We start from the raw sequence: 6,000 nt of genomic DNA on the forward strand, positions 1-6,000 counted from the left end.
AATGTCTCTCCGAATGGGTCTGCCACGGAAACGTGGCTCGTCAATAATGCATGGGGCTATTAGCACCAAGCTGGGGAAGACTCGCTCCCTCCCAGCGATCAAAGCTGCCGCCTGAGAGCTGAGTTGGCGATCGGATTTCATGGGCGCCTTATAACCGCCCCCCCTCCATATGAGATTATAATGGGCTGTTTCATGTCCAAGGATGAAAGCAGCAAGGATTTGGGAGAAAATCCGGCTTCCCAGAGAAATCAAAACACTTCCGTTTCATTACAAATGGATGCATGACGCAGCTAATAGCTCCTCTGAGCGGGAGCACCGCAGGACCAGCTGTCTACATCGGCGGCTTCTCTCGGATGCTGTGTGAGACATGTGGGATGCAAGATCAGGGAAGCCACTTGATTTCCTTATGTTCAGTGCACCTCCCAGACCATAGGGTCCTGTCTCAGATCCCTAGGAGATTCACCTCCATCCCGCTGCATTAGCAAGGGTTGAAGTAGTCTCCTTGGAGGTGATTGGGTGCTTGAAGCAGGGATCACTGAGGAGGAGGTGGCCGCAGCCAGCCGCTGCCATCACATTAATAGCTCTTCATTACTGTGCGTGATCATATGTCCAGCACTTTGCATACAGCACCTCTAATCCTTGCAGCAGCTGGCAGTGTATTATTAGATGTCGCTACAGTGAAGAAACTGAGGATCAGAGAGTTTAAGTGATCTGCTCAAGGCCCCCCAATTAAGAAGTGCTGGAGCTCAGAGTGGAGTCCAGGCCTGTGCGGGTGCCCTGTACCAGCTGCTCCTGCAAGTTCCCTCCAGAAGCAAAGCCAAAACCAGTAGCAAAACAGAGCCTTCCCAGAAAAGCAGGCCTTTCCATGTGAAATGTGGTACATTTAGCCAACATCACTGTGGCGACCCTTAGGCCTGACTTTTGAGCCTTTGCACAATCAGACCCTTGTCTTCATCCCAGCCATCTTTCTGTGTCTTCTCCAGGGAGCTCTTTCCTTTCCAGCCCACAGGAGCTGGCCTGGGTGTAGTATAGCTGGGAAGCTGATTTCTTCTGGCTACTGGCTCTGAGCCCAGGGTGGTCGTTTATCTTCTCTGGCCTTACTTCCATCATCTGTGAACTGGAGGTAATGCCACCTCCATGGTAGCAAGGCAGCCCGGGAGATAATCAAGAAAGCTGAATGGGACTCTCCTGGCTTGTCCTGTAGATCATACGAGGTGCCCACTGTGGCCTGTGTACCCAGCCCTGCTTTCCTCTACAGTAGCTTTCCCTGATCCATCTAAATCCCCAACTAGGGGAAGCTTGGGTCACATCTCCTTCTCCTTCAAGAATAACTTCTCCATGTCACACTCCCACCACCCACTCTCTCATCATCTCTAATTTTGTGAGATGAGTCCACAGGGCACCAGCTTGGCCAGGAGCCGTGTGGGGCAGCGTGGGGGGGTCTCTCCACCTCTACCTCCTGTCTGCCTTGCCCCCATTGGACCCACCTGGGCATCAAGCACAAGGCAGACCCAACAGGGCTGATGGCAATTCTGCAGACCTGGCTTCAGAGTGTGGGCAGGCTCTGGGTACAAGGACAATCAGCCCTGTCAGTCTCCCTGGCCCAGTGGACAAAAGGGCTCCTCCAGCAGCAGCCCAGAGTCAGAGGCAGGCATTCTCGGCACACTCCGAGAATAGGTCTTCACTTGGAGAAAAAGCTGGGCTTCCCTACCTGGGCTGGAACATGTCCCTGTCACTGACCTAGAGGCAAAGTTGCCATCTGGGGGGCTCACTTACCCCACCTTCTTTGATACCCTTATTTAATTATGTATCTGTCTCTCCCACCCAACTGGAGCCCCTCAAGGGGTGGACTGTGTCTGGTGTATGTCTGTGTGTCCAGGGCCACAGAGCATCTGCACCAAGGAAGTGCTCAGGGTTCTGAGTGCTACTCACAGTGGGGGCTGATGAAGGATCTGGGTTGAGGTCTGGAGATGTGGGCGGGCATCTCAGGCAAACTTGGAGGCCCAGAAAAGCTGGGTTGGAGGGGCAGAAGGGAACCTCAGTGACGGGGCTCTTTCTAGGGCACTTAGGAATAGGCACTTGCCAATCACAGATCTTGTGACATTGAACAGAGCTCCAGTCACTGTCAATCCACTTGCCAGACTCATTCTCATCCGCTACTGAAGTCATCTTCCTGCCTTCTGTGTCACCAGCTCCTTGCCCAGGAAGGGATGTCGGTGTATGTGCATCTCCTCCAGCACCTGCTACCCTTGGTGCTCAGCTGGGTTGAACTGAAGACACAGCTGGGAAAGTCCATATGCTCTTGACCCGGCTGCAGGCAGCACAGCCCCAAGTCTCATTAAACACCCACATGGCCTTTGATGGCACTTCCTGCATCCAAACCTGCCTGGCAACTAATTTAATTCTTCCTGCGGAAATGTAAATAGTTGTTGGTTTGGTTTAGAGATATGCCAGAGTCCTCCTGTACTCAGCAGGGCTGCAATGACAGTGCTTTTCCACACTGGGCCGTAGAGCAGACACCATTCCTCCCAACTGGCCCTCATCACCCCGACTCATCAGTCATCAAGGGTCTTGTGTGGCTTCCTCACCCTTCGTCCTGGAGCGCCCTCTCCTGGCTGCCCCAAAGCTCTGCTCCTTGCCTTCTGATGCTCCTTCCATTGGACCCAGAAGTCGCTGCGCTCACAGACCGTGCCAGGCCACGCACTCGTGACCCACTGTCCCGAGGGCAGGTGCAGTGCCCCGGGGTGAACTGGGCACAGGCCATTTCCACTTGGCTCAGCCATCCACCTCCAGGCTGCCCCCTCCATCTCTCAGACCCCTTTGCATACCCAGCTCAGAGGTTTTCTTTTTTTTAAAATTATACTTTTGGCTTACAGATAATTGTAGATACGCATGCAATTGTCAGATATAATACAGAGAGGTCCTGTGTACTCTTTACCCTGTTTCTCCCAATGATAACATCTTGCAAAACTGTAGTGCGATACCTCAACCAGGATACTGAGATAATGACACTGAAGCAGTCAAGATACAGAATGTTTCCCAAACCACGAGGATCCCTCGTGTTGCTTTTTTTTTTTTTTTTTTTGGTGGTACGCGGGCCTCTCACTGTTGTGGCCTCTCCCGTTGCGGAGCACAGGCTCCGGACGTGCAGGCTCAGCCGCCATGGCTCACGGGCCCAGGCGCTCTGCGGCATGTGGGATCTTCCCGGACTAGGGCACGAACCCGTGTCCCCTGCATTGGCAGGCGGACTCTCAACCACTGCGCCACCAGGGAAGCCCTCGTGTTGCCTTTTATAGTCACACCCACTTCCCTCTTGTCCTACCTCCTCCTTAACCCCTGGCCACCATTAACTAATCCAGTTCTGAGGTTTTCTAAGCAGCTCTCTGCTCAGGCCCCAGGCCCCTCCACCCCCCTCCTGGCCCCTGTGGGGTCCCGTCTCCTCAGCTGAGCTCCCACATTCTCCCACCTCGATCCGATCTCCTGTCTCTGGCTCACACACCCACAGGCAGAGGCGGGCTTGGCTTGAGCCTTGTGGATGGAGCCCTGGCCTGAGACATCACTAACTCCCTGGAGAAACTCAGCAAGCCTGGCCTCTCCCTGGGCCTCAGTTTCCTCACTCAGACAGGAGAGTCAAGGTAGACGTTCTCTGGAGAGCCCCGTCACCACCCATGGAACAGCCACTGTGAAATCCTCCACACCAAGCTCCAATTCCCCAGCCCCAGGCCACAGCTTAGTCATCCTGAGGAGGGTGAGATGTATCCCGTCAGAATTATCTCATCACCCCTCCCAGTGCCCACGTGCTGAGCTGTCCATCTGCAACCCAGTGTGTCAGGACAAAGACCCTGGCCCGCAGGGAAATAACTCAGTAGGCTCCTGTCCGTTCTCCTGGTTCCGAAGCCACTTGTGGATTGAAGGAAAGGTTTTGGCTCAGTTCCCGGGGCAGCACCTCACCCTCAGAGCCGGGCCCTGGGCCACTTTGATGGGCGAAGGGCTTTGATTGAGCAATTAGCTCTGAGGAGAAAATGTGTAAACAGGCGTCCCTTTATTGAACATGAGTTATTCCTCCTGGTGGACTTACTGGCTGGGGTGGCCTTCAGCTGTGACACAGGAGAGACTCTTTGATCAGGAACCCCAGTGCAAGCCCCTTCAGACGCAGGTGTGTGCAGGCCTCCTTTCTCTCTGGAGGGGGGCTGGGACATGGAAACTTCCAGGGCCTGGGCTGTTGGCTGTGTTCACGACGTGCAGTCCTGGTCACCTGCCCTAATGAAGGGGCCACGGCTCTGACAGGGCGACGATATTTATCTCTTCTGAAGGAATGTTCATTTGGTGTCTAATAATTCCCTTCAAACCAGTGACACAGGGCTGTCTGCATCTGCCTGGAGCCAGCCTGGAGCATGTGCGGGCCCACCACCACAATCGAACTCAAGTGAGCAGGACGGAAGCAGCGCCCACAGGTTTGGGCATCCCTTTCTCAAGTGTTATTTCAAGGTATCTTTGCAATTGTTCTTCTCTTCCGGTGAGGAAATATGTCCAGGGAGGAGGGGACCTCCCAGTCACATGGTCCATCGTCAGGAGTGGGATCCAGACCAGGTCTGCTTGACACAGTACAGGCCTCACCCACTTCACCTCAGAGGCCCCTTTCATCAGGGACTTCACTCAGCCTTGCTTCCCTTTCAATACTCAAGATTAAAAAAAAAAAAATCAGTCCTTCAAGTCTCAGTCAAATGCCCCTTCTTCCAGGAAGCCTGCCCGTTCTGCTTAGCTGTGCCAGATTTCTCTCTCTGTACCATGTAACCCTTTGTCCCCTTCCTGGGCTCTTTTCACACGTATTGCTATAGAGTTATTTGTACACTCCATTTTGCCACCTGGAGCTCCCAAGAGGGCCCAAACAGTGTCCGATTCTCTTGTCCCCAGGCCTCCTTTCCCCCCACAAACACTTCCTGTGAATCAGTAAGGGTAGCTCACGCTTCCCCAGGGCCAAAGACAAGGAACTAAGGGTTAGGGACTGCAAACCATGATCCCTTCACCTCTAGGGAGGCTCCAGCCGGGGGACTGCTGTATAAAATTACTTGAAAAAGGAGGAGAGCGTCTGACACAGGTGTGTTTATCAACAAAGGGCTCCAAAGGGCAGCTGAGGGGCAGGAGGATACCCCGGTTCTCCGCAGTGCTCCATGCCAGCCATGGATCCTGTGAAACACCCCCCCAGCCTGCTTCCTCGGGCCCGCCCACAGACTGCTCTCGGCTCAGGGCAGGGACCTGGGGGGTTGTCACTAGCGGACTCCCCTGGTCTCCTGCCAGAGTTCCATTTCCAAGAATGAGCTAGTCAACAGCTTTCTGGGATTTCTAAGAATAAATATGGTGGGGTGGTCGCTGCTTTCTAGATCACTCACTGTTTTACGGGGAACACACTGGTCTTTTCTGCATAATCACAGCCAACCCCACAGGCTGAAATCACAGAACGTTCTAGGCTCATCCTCCTCTTTGGCTGGGGGAGTGGAACTCAGAGTCAAAGCTGTGCCCAGAGCACTGAGACGGGCCTGGGCTCGGACCCAAGCCTTGAACTTTGGGACCTACCTTTCCAAAACAAGGCTCAGTGATGAGCAGTAGCATCTGGGCTGGGCTGGAATCCAGCTGGAATCTCCCACATGTGGTTCATCTGTCTATGCCCAGGGTGCCCCAGGCTTGGCCCTGGCCCTGCTCTCTGTTAAGGGCTGAGGCCCAAAGGACGTGATGGCCACCCAGGCTTTCTGGGGGCTCATAGTGCTGGCGAGAGCAGTCACCCCAGGGAGACCACCCCTAGGACTGTGGCTGGAGCACTGACTAACACTGAAGAAAGTTCCCAGAGGCGGGAGCCATTCTGAGGCCACACACAGGGAGTGTCTACAGAGGGGTAGGAGGCGTGGGGAGATGGAAGCAAGGCCTGGAAGGATGGCCGGATGCACAGGGGGACAGAGGAAGTGTCTGCATCCAGGGTCTCTTCTGGGATGTGTGTGGTCCCTC

Source organism: Hyperoodon ampullatus (genome assembly GCF_949752795.1).
Source record: "Hyperoodon ampullatus genome assembly, chromosome: 15".
NCBI classification, from domain to species: domain Eukaryota; kingdom Metazoa; phylum Chordata; class Mammalia; order Artiodactyla; family Ziphiidae; genus Hyperoodon; species Hyperoodon ampullatus.